Here is a 21,567-nt window from a genome sequence, read left to right as displayed (position 1 = left end):
AATTGGCTCATATTCGAAAGATCCAGGCTCGAGTCTCGAAGAGGGCATTGCTTATTTTTCCTTTCTCCCGCATATATATATATATATATATATATATATAATAATTTATTTCCTAAACAGTATTGATTAATTGATTATATTACCTCCTAAGTTTAATTAAAGTAGAATTATTTTAAAAGCGTGCATCCATACTGGTAAGTTATATTTTGAAAGATGTTTAGAAGTAATTTGAAAGCAAAATGTTAATAATGTTTTAACGGGGACTGGAGTTAAATCATCATGAAGAATAAAATTTCAATTGTAAAAGGAAAAATTAAAACATGTAATCATTGTCATTGATCGGAAATTAGTTGACTTTTCAAGGGGAACAAACCAACTCCCGTTCAATGAACAATAATTGATAAAAATACGTAAATACGAAAGTGTTTCGTCTTTACTCGAGTTATAAGTTAAAGGCAAACCGGCAATTCTAGTCAGGCCAAATATTTCCGCGAATAGAAGGAATTATGAACCAATGCTGATATTCAAAGAACTTATTCTTATGAAGCATTTTAGTCAATTCAATTTGGAGTAAAAATCAATTACTGTAGAGAAATCCTATTTAACTCGAGTAATCGTCCCCGACACTTTCATGTTTATGCATTTGAGTACCATATTATTTGTAGAAATTAAACATTGGAAATTGTCATTATGAAATCGAATTCAAAGTAAAGTTGAAATAAACATAGAAGATTATAAAAAAAGATAAATAATGCAAAATTTGTAAAAACAAATCAAAGACAATATAAAAATAATATAAAAAATAATATATAATAAGAACAGTGAATGTACAGGAAGATATAAAGGCCAGAAAAGGTATTAAGTAACTTACATTCTTTCTAGTGGGGGAGTTGGCAAAGTGTTCTCTTCGTGTCTGACTCAGAAGTGTAGGGTGTCCGAAAATTCTTAACGGCAGTAGGGGCTTTGAATAATATCAGTCGGTAAAACTTGAAGCAATTTATGGTAGTGGGTGGGACTTGGAATTCTTGAGGGATGTATTTTGTGGAGTTCTTATCTGAGAGACACCATCTGTTAAGATTTTTTTGAAAATACTAGTGAATGGAAATTAATTAATTTCTGGCTAATTGTCGTGTCGCAATGATTAAGAATTTAAGAAAGGAAAAAAGCATTTTCACTGTCCAAGAGCTAATAGACAGTTACTTAATACCTTTTCTGGCCTTTATATCTTCATGTACATTCACTGATCTTATTTATATTATTTTCTATATTATTTTTTATATTATTTTTATATTGTCTTTGATTTGTTTTTACAAATTTTGCATTATTTATCTTTTTTTATAATCTTCTATGTTTATTTCAACTTTACTTTGAATTCGATTTCATAATGACAATTTCCAATGTTTAATTTCTACAAATAATATAGTACTCAAATGCATAAACATCAAAGTGTCGGGGACGATTACTCGAGTTAAATAGGACTTCTCTACAGTAATTGATTTTTACTCCAAATTGAATTGACTAAAATGCTTCATAAGAATAAGTTCTTTCAATATCAGCATTGGTTCATAATTCCTTCTATTCGCGGAAATATTTGGCCTGACTAGAATTGCCGGTTTGGCTTTAACTTATAACTCGAGTAAAGACGAAACGGTTACAGCCGAAAACATCGCGGCAAAAACATCGAACGCGGACGAAAACATCGCGGAGAAAACAACGCAAGGCGAAAACATCGCAGTTCTAAAACATCGTGGTACAAAACATCGTCGTCGAAAATAAAGCGGTTCAAAAACTTCGCAGTTTAAAAATATCGCCGTCGAAAATATCGTGGTAAAAAATAAAGTATCTATTAATCATCGCATGACGATAACATCGCAGACATGCTTTTTTCAGGCTTTAATAACTGTAAATGGATATTCCCATAATGATTTGTGAGCGCAAGTGATGTAAGGAAGGATAATTTTTACTTTCACATTTTTTTATTAACTAATAAATTTTTGCTGAAAAAATAAGAAGGAAACTTAAGCATAGAAAATTAAATGCAACTTAATAGATTATACTTTTTATGAAAAATTACCTGTAAAATCTTTATTAAAAATAATTTATTATGGTCTTTGTTAGTTAACTATGTCGATTTAAAATTCTATTAAGTGCTATAAGTTGCATTAATTTTCTATGCTTAAGTTTCCTTTTTATTTTCTCAGCAAAAATGTATTAATAAAAAATATGAAAGTAAAAATTATCCTTCTTACCCTCTTGCGCTCACGAATCATTATGGGAATATCCATTTACAGTTATTAAAGCATGTCTGAAAAAAGCATGTCTGCGATGTTATCGTCATGCGATGATTTGTAGATACTTTATTTTTTATCACGATATTTTCGACGACTATGTTTTTAAATTGCGAAGTTTTTGAACCGCTTTATTTTCGACGACGATATTTTGTACCACGATGTTTTAGAACTGCGATGTTTTTCTCTTTGCGATGTGTTCTCCCACGATGTTTTGTAGCACGACGTTTTCGCCTTGCGTTGTTTTCTCCGCGACGTTTTCCTCCGCGATGTTTTTGCCGCGATGTTGTCGGCGGACACCAGACGAAACACTTTCGTATTTACGTATTTTTATCAATTATTGTTCATTGAACGGGAGTTGGTTTGATTCCCTTGAAAAGTCAACTAATTTTCGATCAATGACAATGATTACATGTTTTAATTTTCCTTTTACAATTGAAATTTTATTCTTCGTGATGATTTAACTCCAGTCCCCGTTAAAACATTATTAACATTTTGCTTTCAAATTACTTCAAAACATCTTTCAAAATATAACTTACCAGTATTAACCAGTAACTTACCAGTTATAACTTACCAGTTTTTAGAATTAAAATAAGCAGTGTGGCCAGTATTCCCTTTCACCTCCCTTTGTCACACTGATACAAAGGCACTTCCATTTCTTGCGTAAATATAAAAACAAAGATACACATACATGTATATGTATGTGTATCTTTGTATACCTATATACAGTATAGATTCACACTTTTAAAATAATTCTACTTTAATTAAACTCGGGAGATAATATAATCAATTAATCAATACTGTTTAGGAAATAAATTATTATTAACTAACTTTGCAGCAATTGCGCAAGTAATAATAACTTGTATTCGCACTAAATGGATTTAAGATCATACAACATTATATATATATATATATAAAACCTAATGACTCTACAGTAAGAACTAAAGATTGGTATAAAATTCTATATAGAGTATAAAATTCTATATTTAAATCAAGTTGGCTCAGTCTAGACCAGTGATTCTCACCAGCTTTTTCCCCATATACCCTTTCCACCATTGCTAAATGATCATTCAACCTCTCCTTCCCAAAACTTGAAAAGTAGATATGTGTTTGTTTAAATACGGATTATTTTTTAAGTAAATTAAACAAGTATCAAACATGTTGGTAAATACCAAAATTTGAATAAATGTTCTTTTTTGTATTCATAAACTAAATCTAAATACTTAATACGTAAAGAAAAGGTGGACTAAATTACTCTCTGAAACTTTGAAATTCCCCTTAGGGCTATTCCTCCTGATTGAGGACCCATAGTCTAGCCAGAATTCGTTTTTAATAGTGACTAAATATACAGATAATTTAATTTGTCCCACTTTTCTTATACTAACTTTTGTCACAGAAACTTCGGATTACGTGCATGTTTTTTGAAAATAAAAGACACAAATTTAAAAAAAAATATATGTTTAAAATTTGATGTTGAATTCAAAAACAGTTATTTGGTAGCCAGACCTAATAAACCTAAGAGATCAAATTTGAAGTACACCTTACTTGTTCTTACTAACTTCTGCTTAATGAATTAGAATTATTCTTAGAAAAGAACCTTAAAAACTGGTGAAACATTTCATGCTAGAAAACAAGATATTAGAAACTTTGAACTCATTCAATAGAAGAAAAAAGTTATTCAAAACGTAACTCCATAACAAAACATTTTTTTTCTACTTGATCGTCAACACATGAGGCTTTTAAGAAATACCTCCTACAAGATATGTGGCCACTATTTCTGTGCTGTCAGAATATGAAATTCGTATAAGGAAATCAATGCACTTCGAGGAGAAGAAAATGACCTTAATTTGATAGTTTTTCTACCTAATAAATTTTTACATGTTATGAGTTTCTTTTTCTTAATCTAGGCGAAATAATATTCAACACGTAATAACAGCATAAAACCCACAAAAGAAGTGTTCCAGTGAATTTTCAGTTTCTAAATGCTGTTTAAATTTGCTTCAATCAAAGTTTTTGTATATAAATAATTACGGTAAATTGAAATGAACTGTTTTTTAAGCGTTTACAGTTAATCGAGTAATATAATATTTTTATTGAAATAAAAATTATTTTTAATGTGCAAGATTACTTTTCTTACAACGCTGGGCTCATGGTTCTTAAATCCTCTTGTTGCTAAGTTCAGAAACCTGTGTTATTAAAATTATTCGAATAGTTTAACTTTTATTACGGTTTCATATTTTTCATTTTAACTTTCACATGGTTGCGTTTTCAACCATATGAAAGTTAAAATGAAAAATATTACTTGTACGTAAATTTTAATATATGTAATAATTTAATGTTTTTAGAAATAGTTCAGTAGTTTTACTTTTAAACAATGGCTTTGATATAACAAGCATGTTTAATTAGTTCATCAAAAAGTTGTTAGAGACACTATCAAATCAGGAACTAGCATATTTTTCCACTCTGCAGTTTTACTGCAAAAACAGTGAATTATCCCTTTAAAAATGGTTAAAAAATATTTAATTCCTTTCATTTTCCAATTATTGAAATTTTTAAAATAATTGAAATTCTAACTAAATCCTTAGACAAAAGGTTATTCAAGAACTATACTAAAGAAATGTAAGAAAGGGGTTAACTTCAGTTACAAGCGGAATTTCAGATAATGTTATTTTCTAGTAGGTAACTAACAAAAAACATTTAAAATCCTCTTTAATTGTTCTCCTGCCACACCCTCCCTTCTGAGGCCTTCTTTGGCGCCCCAGGTTCCATAGGGAATAAAGCAATTAAGCAAGGCTCTCCTCTCTTTAACTGCTTTTTCACACAGCTGGGGGCAAAAGAAAAGGAAGGCAATGGTTTCCTGCCTGAATAGCCAGCGGCCAGTTAGAAAACTACATGACAAAAGCCCACAAGACGAATGCCCACTTAAAACCAGCACACATTTTCAGGAAATCCAAAATAACTATGACTTCCTGAAAAATTTTACGAGTAATTATTATGATTAAAAAAATTAAATTTCAAGTGGGAATGAAATTAATTTATGTAAAATCCAAGTTGTCAAAATTTAACTGGATTATTTGAAACCATGCATTTTATTCACCATTAAAACGGTGTTTGCGCTTAATCATAATAGAATACTGTACTTTTATTTTTTTTCGTTAAAATGAAAGTTCGGCTTTAATTCTCCATATTAAATTCATATAATGCAAAATTTTCTGTAGTGTTAAATTATTCATAAATTATTCTCTGTATATGATGAAAATTTACATACATATTATACTCCTTATAATTTTGTAGAATTAAAATAAGCTGTGTGGCCAGTATTCCCTTTCACCTCCCTTTGTCACACTTATACAAAGGCACTTCCATTTCTTGCGTAAATATAAAAACAAAGATACATACATGTATATGTTTTTAATTATATTATTTTGATTGACTCTCTGTACTATATATATATATACGAATTTAATTCAGCCGGAGACGAAAATGAAATGTGTTCCGCTACTTAAATTTATTGTTCAATTATTTCTTATTCATTTATTTTTTATTTTATCTCTATTCATGACGTATATATTGGTGTGGATTTTTGTTAGTGTGGACTTTTATCAGCGTGCCCTTCTATCTATGTGGGCTTTTATCTGTGTGGGCTTTCATCAATGTGCGCTTTCATCGGTGTGGGTATTAGTCGCGTGGGCAATTATCCCAGTGGGGTCATTTTTGTGGGCTTTTGTCGTGTGCACTTTCGTCCTTTTGTCTGGTCACCGCATGGACTTTATGTATTTCCTTCACAATGCATTTTGCTGTGAAATGACAAACATTGTACAGTTAATAATTAAAAATAAAAGTATGTTTTGACTAACAAAACTAAAGAAAGGAATATTTATACATGATTAATAAAAATTAATTATTCATGTAATATTATATCTAGAGTAAGGTACCATCCTTATACTCATTATTGGAATTGTCGTATATTGATACTTTGATACCCCCCTTACTTTGTTTAAAAATTTGAAATTAGATTCCATTTACTCAAAAACCAGTATTATATTTATTTGTTCCATCTGCTTAGTTACACTTAAGTGCTTAAAGTTCTAGTCATTGTACAAGGCATATATAATAAATATGTTTTTCTCCTATCTAAAATATCTATTTGTAAAATATCTTTTGAAGTAAATCTTTTAATTATAATAATGATTAATCTTTTATGTGGTAAGATTATGTAAATTATGTATGGATATTAGATTTAAGTGACTGAAATTTAAAAATTTCAATGGGAAAGTGGTGTTTACTTGGAATATTCCCATGATTCTCGAGTTACCTGGAGTCTTGTTAGACAACAATGCTGCATAAATGTACTAGACCGTTTGGCAGATGAAGCTACTATGTATTTTTCTGCATTGCATGGAAAATAGAGGTGTGTTCTTATACCTGTTACCCATCATCTGGCTTGTAAGTATGAATAAAATATTAAGATACTTATTTATTGATCTATTATTTATTGAAAAATATTTTTATGATATAAATCCAGATGTATTGCATAGTTACAAGAACTATCTATTAGTTTTCATGTTAGTTCTAAGCTTTATTGTAAATTTTATTTTTTTACTTTGAAAAAGAATAATTGTGATGAAATATAATATTCTGGACGATTATATATCTCTAAACCACAGAATTTCTAGCAGCAATTTGCCATCAGTGTCAACATTAAAAAATCATTATACTGAATAATTCACCTTATAGCTGTAAACTGCTAATATTTTGATACAATTGGACATATTATTTTAGGATATGTCTCTTAATCTTCTCTTAACTCGTTCCATACTCAAATCATCCCCTTAGAAGCTAAGATTGAGAATACTCGTCTCCTCAAGCAACAATTGGATGCTGTACGAGTCGCATCGGACATGGACCAGCATACACCTCTTACGGCAAAAGCAAACTGTGATACATTGAAAGTACTGGAGCCCCTTAAGGGTAAGTGTGTTTTTAAATATCTCAGTATGCTAAAAAAACCCTTAGATAGCCTTGCTAATGCTTTTAATGATAATTTTAAGTTAAATATAAAAAGAAAACAACATGAAATCTCGGATAATTCAAACGCTAATTCTAACCACGAGGATGGTAAGCCTATAAGGCATACATACGTATAGTATATTTTTCAGTTGCAATACCTTATTACCACTGAGAATTTTTTGCGATTCCCAGGACGCCATAATACAGTCAAAAAGTCATTAATTCAGACACCCATAATCCGGAATGATCTATAATCCGGACCTCAAAGCTACAAACTTTCTGCGCATACGTCGCGTTTACGTGTGCTCGTAAGACCTTTACGGCTGTGACTTTGCCTGTGCACATGCGCATAATACGTTTACGCATGCGCGTTTAACGTATAACCGACGGTATAAGCTGAGCTAAAATTATCTAATTCAGTTAATGTTGCAGATTGCGTTGTTCCTTAATCTTCGAATTGGATCAGGCTTATTATTTTTTGCAGACTGTTAGAGCAATTTTATAAAAGTAAGCTTGAACTTTCGATTATGTCAAACAGAATTTCCGATATATATTTACTAATATGTACAGGATCTACAAAGCAAAAGTATGTTTCGAAGTCCATTAAACAAAAAGTGGAATTGCTGCAAAAAATGGAAAAAGGCATATCCTTTGTTTCTTAACCATTCCGAAATCTGTTTATCAATTTCATGCTGCTCTGCGGGGGGGACATCGCAGCGCGCAATGAACTGGAAGTTGATTTGTCAGCACTATCCTTATCTTCAGGGCAAATGTTTTTATTTTATTCGGCTTATAATTCCTTACTAAATGTAGTATTTCATCTCGATGTATTCCGTCTTTGATATGATTTAAATCAAATTCCTTGTCATTATAAATATCACAAGTAAACATCAAATAGTTTTCTGGTTGCAATTTTCTAATTTCGACTATGCTTAATGTATGCTTTACGCATGTGCTTGTTGAAAGAAATGTTTAATAAAGTAAACAAATAAATATTAAGCTTTTTTTTGTAAATTTTGATACCCTTTAGATCATAATTGTTCTTTATTTCATAAATAACGGTTTTATATTTTTAATTGTATAATTTCTTCATGCCATCTTACCAGATTTAAACTGATGATCTATAATCCGGAATCGCCAAAGTCCCGACGAGTCCGGATTAACTACTTTTGACTGTATTTACAAAAATTCTGTGGAACCCAATAAGTACTGCGCAAATCCGACACATGCGTGAGTGAAACTGTCAATTTTTTCTTTTGTACACTTGCAGTTTTAGGTCACTACATTTAATTTCTAATTTTAAGACATAGAACAATGTGAACATTTTAAATAAGTAACAGATGAAATGACAGCGTCACGTGCAAAGCAAGAAAAATGAACGTTTCTATTATAAAATGAAGACGTCGAAACGGATTCATTTTTTTTTCTTTGTCTGTATTGCCATATCTATTTTAAGATGTATTGTATTATGTAAAAATATTTGGTAATTGTAAAAGTATTATAATAAATTAAAGAAATATCAAAACTGCTAAAATTCTAGGCAACCCCCTGCTGCAAGTCCAGCGACTCCAGTTTAAGAAACCCTGGTATAGACAGACAACCCGGCGAAATTACGCCCTAATTGAGATACAGACATAAAACTTATATCAAAATGATGGGGCATGCATTTGCAGTTGAAAGCAGCAAAACGCATCAAAATGGATCATTAACTTTCGAGTCGTGTGATTTTGATGCGGCTTGCTGCTTTCAAAAGCATTTTCCTACAACTTGCATCCTATTTGAGATGCAGATATAAAATTTGTGGAGCATGAAATTGCTATTGAATGCAGGAAACCGCATCAAAATTGGACAATCGGTTCCCGTGTAAAACAGATTTTAAAAAACTGTAATTCTTAGAGATGCATCAAATTTCATTGCCATGAAAAATATATTTCGTCCTCTGGACCCTGAAAACGATACTAATTATGTCCAGAATGCAGTTAACACTGTAAATCAACGAAGCACTTCAAGTCAAAATTTACCTACACCACCACAACCAAAAGTTGTTCCTCCAGTCAAAAATTCTACAATGATATAACCAGGGCAAACAAGTCCACAATACCAATTTTAAATCATATCAAATCCGAAGAACACAGGAAAAGGCCTAAAACCATCCTCAGAGACATACAATAAAGGTTTTTGATAAACGTTTAATTACTGTAAAGGCCCTTATTTTTGCAGGCCGTAATTTTCACAAAAATGAATATATCGGTGATTTCGCGAGTTGAAAATTTCACGAATTTTATATGAACAGAACAGAAAGTTGAAAAATTTTAAAAGTACTTAAGTAAAGTTGGGGGAAAAAAAAAGTATTTCGCAAAGCTTTGATTTTTGCGATTACGACGGGCTCACGAAAATAAGGGCCTTTACACCAGTTTAAAAAAGACCCAAAAAACTAATTAATTATTCTTTAACTAATTATTGTAATATACCTAATTGCCTAGCTTAGCACCAAAAATTGGGAAAATTAAAATTTTTATTCCTATCGCATCACTAATTAATATTGAAGCAGGCTTAATTTAATTTTTCCATCATGTCCTCTAGCCCCTCATTCACTCAGCCATCCCTTTAAATTAGTATGGATTGAAGACAAGAAAGAATTTCAACCAATCACAAAAAATGCTGGTGGAAAAAATTGAAATAAGTGAGAGATGGAGCGCTTAACGAGGATCCTTAAGCGCTCCATCTCTCACTTTGTAATCACAGTTCAACAGCTTTCGGCCATGAAGGCGGTAGCTATCATAATCATACCACACACTCTACAACCAATCACGTTCGTCTCGATCTAGTTACTCAACCGTAAACCACACAAGGATTTTTCGCCGATTTAATGGCTATATCCAAACTAAACAATAAAATTATCATAGGTAGAGACTTTAACTCACACCACAAAAATCGGAACTGCAGAAATGATAATTCAAATGGTCACATTGTTAATCAATTTGCCTCAACGGCCAACTTTACTGTTGTAGCTCCCTCCTACCCAACATGCTATAGATCTGCAAGCATTATTGAATTTTTCCTGCTAAAAAATATTTATCAACCATCAAGGATAGAAAGATTAAGTGAACTATTCTCTGATTATAACCCTGTTTTAATGGAGGTGAATATCAGTAGCTATAGTACATCACACAAAAGAGCCTTTATTATGAACTGGGTAGCTCTAAACAACACTCAGTACCCGTTACCCGCGATACACAGTGAAGACGAGTTAGACGCAGTTATCGAAGATTTTACTAGCACACTTAACCGTGCTCTGAAAAATAGCAAGGCGGTCCCATTGACTGGTAGGGCCAGAGATCCTGCTATTAGAGAACTTTTAGCTAACAGAAAGAGAGCTAGAAAAATATGGCAGAGGACCAGATGCCCAGAAGTTAAGAGAATTTTAAATCGGCTGAATCAGGAAGTCAGTACACGCACAAAACAAATGGTCTAGATATTTAGAATCACTCTCTACTGATGATCATGTATATGGAAAGCTGCTTCTAGATATAATAGATGCTACACAAATATTCTGCCCCTTAATGGCCCCTCTGGGATCACATACACAGAAACTGAGAAAGCTGAGTCACTAGCTGATCACTACGCTACTCAGTTTTACATTAACATCTCACACCCAGACACAGAACGCACAGTTAGTTACACTAACAATTTATACTTTTCATAACCAAAAACAGACAACATCCGTCTTGCTAAACCTTCGGAAGTTAACACCGCCACCTCCATACCTGTCCCTTTCAATGATGTTCGATCGATTATTGCGGCTTCCCCGCTCTCTCCAGATGAGTATGCGATGAGAATCGCTACTCAGACTGAATCTGCTCTCATCTGTAAAGAGTACTCGTCCCCATTCATTGTCTCTCCAATTCCGGTGTTCCCGGCACCACAGAGAACGCCTTCTCCGATGGGCAGGCGTTAGAGGTACACACCGTACAGGGCGTCGCGCAAACAGACCACCACCCTGCAGTCTTCTGGCCACGGTAAAACGCGATATCTGTCGTCCAGTCGCCTGCGTCGTGTGTCTAGCGATTTCTCCCGCTGTCTGCCGCCTGTTTCTTCTGGCCTGTAAGGCAATATACCGGTCATCTGCAGGTGTGGTTCCTCGTGAACGACCACTACTAAACCCCCGGATAGCTGTTCCTGTAGTTTTAAATTGTCTCCAAAGTCGTGAAACGATGCTGTGAGCAATTCCGATCTCTGCAGCCCCACTTGTCACATGGCGGCCTTCCTCCAACTTCCCAATGACCTCGGGTAAAAGCATCCAGATGTCATCTAACAGATTGATTATTCGCCATTTCTCGCCGAGGCAGCAACTCAGTGTGATTTTAACTGCTATACGGTGTGCAATCTCTTTGCCAGAAATACTGATCTTTCACCGAGAACATGCTTTATACAACTCAGACACTCCCCCATTATGTCTACCTGCATATCTGCGCAAGTGCTACCGTAGATCACCTTACTTAATCTCGGGATTGGTCTTTCTGTCCGCTCTGCCTCTTCGTTCAGCTGATATGCTAATTTTTCGACTTCGTCCTTAATTTTTGCACACCAGTGTATTTCACGTGCTATACACAGGATAAGGTACAACCCAGGAACCTGGAAATGATGTGTGTCTTTGTACCCTTCTAAAGGAGTATGGATTGAAAACAGCCTAGGCCTTCCCCGTAGCACACTGTAAATCACACTTCACCCAATAGGATTACTCCTCTGCCAGCCAACAGAAGTTCAACAAGCTCCCGCCTACCACCTGACTACTGAACCATTCAGCCTTGAATACTCGAGGAGAGGGGGAAGAAAAAAGAAGAAAAGGGCTTTTTCTTCTCTCTCCGCCCCCGATTGCCTCTGCTGCTCACACTCCAACTAGCTCTAGGTTTTAACTTCAAAACTCATCATCTTATATTTGCTGCAAACTCTGCCATTACTACTGATTATAATGTCACAATTGCTTTCATTTCATTTCACTGCCATAACTGCTCTTCGAATTTTTATTTTTACGAACTTCAGCAACATTATTTCTTTAACATTCGTAAAAGTATTAACTTACTACACTGGGATAAGGCTATGCCCAGGAACCCACTACAACTGAACATTAGTTCATCGAGGAAGGGCATACTCTAAATGAAGCTGCAGATGTCCAAATAAAAAAGGAAAAGAAAACCTATTCACAATAAATTGTTTCAACAAAGGAAACGATTGTGTGATTTTAGATGACAGTCGGAGAGTATTAGTATCAAATATTTTATTTCATCATACCACCAACAAATATTTTCTTTTGTTTCAGAAGCCCATTAAAAACTTACATGACAGCAAATGCAAATCTAGTATAAATAACGTTTATGTTGCTAAAATAAATTCTGATTTCCAAAGATGGCCTGTTTCTCGCATTGTTGGTAAATCATGGTTGATGGGCATTAAGAATGGTCTTTCCTCTAATTCACTGGACACACACAAATTAGCAGCACGTTGGTGTTAATTCTTTTTAATTCTGTATTAAAATATACAACTTTAAACTTAGTTGACATATGCGGCATTTGAAGTGCAAATAATAAAAATTTTTCTTAAATACTATGCTTTGTTGCTTATCTTTTAGAAATTTAAAGACCTGGAATTCTGCAATTCTGAGTAAAAAATGAAAATAAAAAACAATTAACACCAACAAAAACTTGTGGTAACATGACAGACAAATTATTACAAATACTACAAAAGATCATGCCTTTTCATTTTATTTAACCATATGTTAAAGCAGTATTCTTTATTAGACCTGGAAAAGTTAGAAACAGGAATATATTTTACTACAAAAACTACACGACAATTTTGAAATTAGAAGCTTTTCTGTATGAATTCCACTCTAAAACAATGCAAGTGCAGTCTTGACGATAAGAAAGTCAAATTTATTGAAATTTAAATTTGTATTTCCATTTTAATTTTCATTTTCCTAAAAACATTTGTCAACTTTGCAGGATTTCATCTTCAAGTATATATGTACAGACATTTAAAGTTCTGATGTATTAACATCTCGTGGAAATACACCTATCCCTCGATTTATACAGTACTTACCTGTTCCTGTAGTTTACCTGTTTGATTTCAGTTACCTGTACTTACCTGTTTGATTTCAGTTTTACACAGTTTAAAAATTAACAGATTTCAAAAACTTAGTAAAATAGTATTTGCTGCATAAATGCAAATACATACATTTGAAGTCATTTTTTAATCTCATTTCTTTGGTAACACTGGTGGCAACAACAAGGATGGGGATTCCCCGTGTTAGGGGAATCTCAATAGTATGTATATGTATTTCATAACAGTAAAATTTTAAATTATATGGTTCACGCGAACTAATGCAGTATCAGTATTTTAGCAGCAAGGATTACATCATTTTTATCTACATATCTGAATGTTTACTAGCAAGTTTTCAACATTTATAGTTTTTGTGGCATTTTTTATAATTTATGTAAATTTTTTAAAGTATTATAATGCCAAAACGATTTTTAAAAAAAAATCAAAAATGAAATTAGAAGCAAAAATTAAAATATTAGATCATCTATGTAATAGAGAAGGAGTAACAAATGTTGCTAAATTTTACTCCATGAATGAAGCCACAATAAGGACAATTAAAAAAAAATGAAGACTCTACTAGAAAAAGAATTAGATATGGGTAGAAGACGAAAATTTCAAATGGATTCCAATTGATACTGATGCTATTAGAAACAAGGCTTTAAAAATTTATAAAGCACTTAAGAATCGGTCACTATCGACTTTGTCAGATGAAAAAAAGGTATCTTTTTCCACAAGTCATGGTTGGTTTGAGAGATTTAATAATATTTAAACAAAGGCATTCTTTACATAATCTAAGATTGAAAGGAGAAAGTGCATCTGCTGATTCGAATGTAACAACAATATCCAGCAAAATTTGCTGAAATCAATTGCCACGATCTCCTACATTTCTGATCAGATCTTCAATGCTGACGTGTCTACGTTGTTCTGAAAAAAAAAAAAAATACAGTCAAAAGTCGTTAATCCGGACTCGTCGGGACTTCGGCGATTCCGGATTATCGATTTTTCCGGATTATAGATCATCAGTTTAAATCTCGTAAGATGGCATGCAGAAATTCTAAAATTAAAAATATGAAACCGTAATTTATGAAATAAAGAACAATTATGATCTAAAGGGTATCAAAATTTACAAAAAAAAAAGCTTAATATTTATTTGTTTACTTTATTAAACATTTCTTTCAATGTAAGTTGATTAAGTTGCTTCATTTTATGTGATACTAATACTTTCTCTTTAATTCTATAAACAGACATAATTTCTTTTCAGTTAAAGAGTTCTGCTGTTCAAGTCCCGTTAATTGCTGTGCCGAGAATACCGACTAACTGGTCAATGGAAATTTTTTCGTTTTCACTAACCTCTCTGTCACATTCTTCATGTCTTTATCCATTTTTTTCAGCAATTTCACTTTTTGTTTGTTGGACATTGAAACATACTTTCGTTTTGTAGATCCTTTGGAAGTTCCAGCATCGGAAATTCTATTTGACATAATCGAAAGTTCAAGTTTACTTTTATAAAATTGCTCTTACAGTCTGCAAAAAATAATAAGCGGGATCCTATTCGAAGATTAAGGAACAACGCAATCATTAACATTAACTGAAATAGATAATTAGATAATTTTAGCCTACACCGTCCATTATACATTAAACGCGCAGGCGAAAACGTATTCTGCGCTTGCTCACACGCATATGCGCAGTAGTCAAGTTCTTACGCGCTCGCGTAAAACGCCTGTGCGCATCTGCTAACGCGGCACATGCGCAGAAAGTTTTTAGCTTTGAGGTCCGGATTATAGATCATTCCGGATTATAGGTGTCCGAATTAACGACTTTTGACTGTACCTTGCAAATCAGCTAGTGGTCATAAGGTAGTGAAAAGTCATACAATTTTTTTCTGTTGCAATGCTTCAGGCAATTATATAATGAAACCATTGGTTATTAACAAATCAAAAACACCATGTTCATTTAAAGGAACAAATATAAATAACCTTCCCTTTTATTGGATGCCTAACAGGAAAGCACGGGTCACTGCCATAAGGTTCAATGAATGATTTCTTACCATGTTTGTCCCAGATGTCAAAAATTATTTAGGTAAAAAAGGATTGCCTTTTAAGACTCTTCTTTTAATAGATAATGCACCTGGTCATCTTCAAAATTTACAACACAAAAAAGTAGAAATAGTCTTTTTGCCCAAAAAATACAACTTCTTTATTACAGCCATTGAATCAAGTAATATTTTCTGGCTTTTACAACATTGTGTATATCAAACAAACCTTTAGGTATATTTTAGAAAAAATGGAGAATAATGAATCTTACTCTTATGGATGCTTGGAAGAAATTTACAATCTTAGATTGTGTTGGACTGTCATATACTCAGATTAAACAATCAATGCTCAACGCATGCTGGAAAGCAATACGCTGGATGTTGCTAAAGATGAGAATGATAGATTACCATTAGAGTGTGAATATTCTCAGATCACTAAATTGGCTCAAACTGTAGTAGGAGAAGGTTTTGAGGATTTAGCTCAAGCATATATTAAAGGAATAATGGTTGATGAAGAACTAAATGAGGATGAGTTAGTTAACATGATTCATGAAACAAATAAACATGATGAAGACCAATCTGAACCAGCTGCATTCACAGCTAAAGTCATCAGTGTAGGACTTGAATTGGGAAGAAAATTAGGTAATCATTTTTTACAATATGACACAAATGTCGAATGAAATCTCCGATTCCAAGGGGAGCTTAGTAAGTGTTTAAATCTATATACGGATGTTTAAAAAGATTTAGGGGGACAAAAAAACAACAGGCAATTGTTAATTATGGATTTCATCATGAAGTCTAGTCGATGTGAGATCTCCCCTAATTTATCATCTATTGAAGCAGAATTGTATCACGAATACTCAAGTGATGAAAGAGACATCATACCAATCAAGAAGAAAAAACTAATAATTCATGAAAGTGATGTCAGTCCAAAATCAACTCTAAATATGAGAATATTTGTAGAAATTTCCTGTTCTTTCAATTCGAGCCACAATTTTTCATAAATGCTACATACTTTCATTACATTATCAGGTTGCATACTTCTGATGTCTGTGTAATTTATTTAATTGATGATGTAATTTATTTAATTGATAACTAAATATACTCGATTATGTTTTCACAAGGCTTGCTAATGTTTTTTTAAATAACACGAAAATAATCATGCAATGCAATAAAAATAGAACATCACTTTCCTGCCTCAGAATATACTACTAATAACAGGTTGTTTAAAGAGCAAAATATACAAAATTTAAATTAAATAATTATTTCCTTTTACTCAGTTGAATATACATTTAATTCATAAACATGTATATGCAGATAAAATTAGCTATGTCAATAAAGTTCTGCAAAGAATAATGAACGTGATCCTATTAGTTAAGTGTTGCAACTTTATTTCATATGAAATATTTTCTATATAGTCATTCCTTAAAAGTAGTCTCTGAATAATTAAACCAATTAAATTTGTTTCTAAATGTACTTGGGTTAATTGATAAAAGCAAGGCTTTTTTTTAAATGGCAAGCTGATTTTTAATTGATTTCATACTTAGATAAATCATTATACATACATTAATAAAATAAATAAAATTCTAATTATGTTAGGGCAGTTTCCATTTTGCTGGTGTTTACTAAAGAAAATTTTACAGATAGCATTTTTAACAAAAACGCTGTTTATGATCATTTAAGATTTAAAAATAAATAAATAAATAAATAAAGAGAGAGAGAGATTATTTTGTAAGTATTCATCAACAATATTTCTTCCAATTTATGTTTTCGAAGAAACGCCTTTATTACACCAAAGTAAAAAAAAATTATCCCTCTACCAAAACTTAAATCTGTATCGATTAAAAAAGAACAGTAATGCGTATTTAATAAGAACACAGGAATAAATTGTATTAAAACTCAAATCTATTTGTAAATTGTTCTTCTCTAAACTTATGCTTTGAACCTGAAATATTTTGAATGAAATAGTGCTTTTTTATTTATTTTAAGACTTGATCTATTTTAAATTTACCTAAAATACCTAAAATAATTATTTTAGCTTTTCAAGAGTTTCTTTTACATTGCTGAATTTGATGAAGGTGTACAAACGGTGCCAAATTCTTGGTTTTGGGCTGATATGGATAAATGACATATGTAATATGAAAAAATGAATCAAACTGAACAAAATGATTGCATCACATCAAGCCCCAGATTATTGAGAACTTTGGCAATTTCACCGGGTTCTCTAAATTTTTGCATCGACAAGTATGATATTTTCTATAATTATGTGTTCTTGTTGCTCATTTTTCTCACTGTATAATTTAGAAAGCTGAATAGAACATGGAAAATGCTGTTATGAATGACATCAGTACCAAAATATTTTTAAAATATAGTAACATCTCCATTTTTAGTACTTTTATCCATAAAGTACGAGTTGGTAGTTTGGTTTTTGAATCTTAACATTATTTTAATTACCAGACTAGTTGTTTAAAAATAGGAATGCATGTATTAAAAAATTCAAAAATTAACAATCATATCAGGATATAATATATATTTGCTTTAACATTTAACTGCATTTTTTTTATACAAATTTGATGCTCTCAAAATCTATTCGGTCACCTTAATTTTGCAGTGGAAAAATAATGAAATAGTATAATCCTACAATTCGAAACCATAAAAATTCTATTTGATTTATTTATTGAATAAATTGTTGCAAAATATCTGAAATTTGCAGAATTTTATAAAATAATGTAGCCATGACTGTTAATTTAATTTTACATCAAATATTTCGATAATTATACATGAGCAAATAAATGCTGCTAGAACATTTAGATGTTTAATCTAACATTAAACGATTATTTAATTCATTCTTTTTGCTTTATGTTAAATTATTGTTTATGAGTGATAACGGAAATTTAAAATTTTCAGTGAAAAAGGCATAGAAAAGTTAAAGTTGGCTATGAAGTTTTCAGACATCGAAAAGTGCAGAATTTGGTGCGGAAACAACAACAACAACAACAAAAAAAAAAAAAAAAAAAAAAAAACACTAGCGATTTAAATTCTCCGATTCTTCAGATGAGTAAAAAAAGTAAACAAGTAAAAAAGTACTATAGTAAAAAAGCTAGCAGAGCTGTGCTTGCCATTGCTACCAGAGTGCACACAAGGAAAATATTTTCAACCAGAATTTTCTGCATCTGTTTTAGCTAGTCCTCACTGCAAATCTGAGGACTAATACTCCAAAAGCAGGCTCATCAGAAAGACCCAATAAAGGTTTCGTACTGTTGCATTCCTGTACAGGTTCATGCAATTTGGAGTGATTAACGATGACACTTAATAAACACACAATGTATTTGCCAGTATTATTCAGGACATCTCCAAAAACATGTTTACAGTCGTCCAAAAACTGCGACAAGCACATTGAAACAATCAGCAACAGAGCCTTTAGGCTGTAACAGTGAAGACAGCTTCACAGCAAAGTGCTAGAGTACAGCTCCCGACTAGGTTCGGTCTTCTCAGAACTCGACGTACTGTCGAGATTCTCGACGCTACAACTCGCGATGCACTCCACAATAAGCACTAGAATACAGCTTCTGACTCAGTTCAATCGTTCTTGGAGCTCAACACACTCCAAGATAAGACTCGATGATGCACTAACTCGCGATACATTAAGAGACTCTCTCTACGCACTCCCCAATCAACTCAATACTAGACTGAAAATCAACTCGATAGACTCGAGATACTACTGCTACTCCGCATACAGGCAGGGTTTATATAGCTTTTAGCATGCATTCGAGAACATTTCAAGTCAAACCAGTAAGAACTCGTTCTAAATGGTTCTCCATCCGTCTACGGCATATTGCCAATTTCGCTGAAAGATGTTGCCAAATGGGTGATTTCTCGCCAAATCTAGCAAATCCTAAACCTGCTTTGTGGGAAATCTATCTTACCGCAGCTGGAAATTTTTTAACAGTAACTTTCTGAATTTGCCAAGAGTCAATTTTTTAAAAGTGTTCTGTTTTCAGGTTTTTAGAATAATTATGTAATAAAGACACAATAACACGCCGAATAAATACTAATTCAGAAGTCAAACAACAAAAATCAGCGTTATATTTACAAAATTTTCACAGTGACTGTTTACTGTGAAAATTTTGTAAATATAACGCTGATTTTTGTTGTTTGACTTCTGAATTAAATATGTAATACCCTGACCTTTTCTCTTCCGCAGAACTTCAACATCTAATCTTAAAAAATTTAAATTCTTTATCAAGTAGATTACAAATATTGCAAGAAAAGGTGGAGTTGCTGAAAACTCCTAACTGTGCAATCAACCGAAAAATTCAGAATTAAATATATTCCAATTAAAAACTGAATTAGAACTTCAATTTTTAGAGAGAATGTTTCTCAACAACATAGCTCCTGTGGTATTGTAAAATAATATTTTACATTAATCCTAATAGTTTTTTTTTTTTTTTTTTTATTTTATTTTGTTTACTTTTTGCACACATTTTCATTTTATAAAGTAATTTCTGTTACGTTTTTGCTTAAATGAAATTTTCTATTTCAGTATTATCTTATTTTCTTTATATAAAAACTAACTGCATAAAATGTACTAAAATACAAATATGGAACTCAAAGCAATGAAAACGTTATGATTTTATAAATAAGTTTCCATTACATTTGCATTTTATTTTGAGGAAAGTTAGATTTCTTGAGTGTTCTGTGAAGTTGAAATAATTTTCTTAAATGATAGAATAAGAAATCTTGTTGGTTATGCATTTATAGATTAAAGTCAATTTTTATTTATATATTTATTTATTTAGGTCAATGAATTGAAACATATTAATGTTAAAGGAGACTAACGTAAACATATTAATAGTAATCGTAACAAATATTTTGAAGTGATGTCGGACACGCTAGCCGAAGAGTACAGTTGGGTAAGTGAAAAAAAAAAGGGGGGGCATTTAAATCCCTGAAGTTATCATAGGTTATTTTACATAAGTCAACATTTATAAATATATTTTTATGTACATCATCATTTACAAAATATCTTGATAACTTACATTACGTATAATATGAAATCTGCCAAATTAAGTCACACCCAGCACCCGTAGCTCTCAGCCTGAGTCAAATCTTAATTATTCAAAAAATCGAATAAAATAAGACCAGACTTCCATGAATAGTGCATAGTGCTACTAAATGCATATGTGACCATCCCAGAAGAAATAAAGCAGGTAGATATTAGCATCTGGAAAGATATCCCAATGCATGAAGGAAGAGTAATATATTTAGTGTATGAACCTGTTATGTCAAGAAGACTTTAAATGAATTAGAAGACAACATAAAATAGCAGTTTTATCTGATCGCAAATGTTTAAAATGTTATTTAAAATGTCTAACTTTTTTTTATTCTTAAAATGATGTTTAATCCTCATTTGTTCTGCTATTTAATTTTTATGATGTATTGTTACTTAGTTTGTTATCTATCCATTTGTCAGTAATTGAGCTGAATTAAGTAAAGCTTTGTTCTTTTACATTATATTTTACCGCTCGATCAGGCCGACTGCCATACCAAAGCACTCGGGTTCGAATCTCGGAAAAGGTTCGGGGGTTGTAAATGCATAGTGTCTGTGCATCATGGGGGCACCCAAAATATGCTGCAAGCCGAAAAGTTCTTTCAAGAAGCTGATCGTAGGGAAAGAGAACTTGAAAATCCTTGGACTCGTCCTCTGTGTGATAGTTGCATCGCAAAAATGTTATGGTTTTTAATTAATTGACTTTCTGTTTAAATATGCAGTAATTATAATTAAAAATTCACAAGTAAATTTTCCATTTAATGTATTTTTTAGAGATAGTGCAAACTCATCTCCCTGCAACAATTGAAAAGAAAGGTGCTACTATAACAGTTAATCTCAAAAAGGTTGGTGGGTGGTAAATGTATAGTGTCTGTGCAGCATGGGGGCACCCAAAATATGCTGCAACAAAGTTGCTACTACACTCATGTCCATAAATTAAGGATAATTCGGAGTCACGCGGAAATCGAACTCTAAAATATACTAAAATATCACCTGTAACATCACAACACACATCTTCAAGAATCATATGCAAATTTTAGGAAGTAACCAGATGACACCGATGGTACTTCACAATGACGAGAATGTAAGAA

The 21,567-nt window shown here is 32.2% G+C and overlaps 2 long non-coding RNA genes across 4 annotated transcripts in view; one reads left to right on the top strand and one right to left on the bottom strand.

Annotated features, from left to right (window-relative positions):
- The first annotated feature begins 6,606 nt into the window (after positions 1-6,606).
- Positions 6,607-21,567, top strand: part of LOC146995112 (uncharacterized) — a 35,125-nt gene continuing 20,164 nt past the window's right edge. Inside the window, exons 1-2 of the long non-coding RNA XR_015043565.1 lie at positions 6,607-7,259; positions 17,465-17,670. This is a non-coding gene — a long non-coding RNA (uncharacterized LOC146995112). The remainder of the gene's footprint in view (positions 7,260-17,464; positions 17,671-21,567) is intronic.
- Positions 13,469-21,567, bottom strand: part of LOC146995109 (uncharacterized) — a 330,907-nt gene continuing 322,808 nt past the window's right edge. For 2 of the 3 annotated variants that reach the window (XR_015043553.1, XR_015043557.1), the window contains one exon: positions 13,538-14,318. This is a non-coding gene — a long non-coding RNA (uncharacterized LOC146995109). Of the gene's footprint in view, positions 14,319-21,567 lie in introns of all 3 variants that reach the window. The other variant, XR_015043555.1, reaches the window with a different exon arrangement.

Source organism: Stegodyphus dumicola, chromosome 10 (assembly GCF_044657685.1).
Source record: "Stegodyphus dumicola isolate Sdum_Otavi_A_Nest chromosome 10, ASM4465768v1".
NCBI lineage: Eukaryota > Metazoa > Arthropoda > Arachnida > Araneae > Eresidae > Stegodyphus > Stegodyphus dumicola.
The sequence above is the reverse complement of the archived record's forward strand: the minus strand, read 5'-3'. Positions and strand labels throughout refer to the sequence as shown.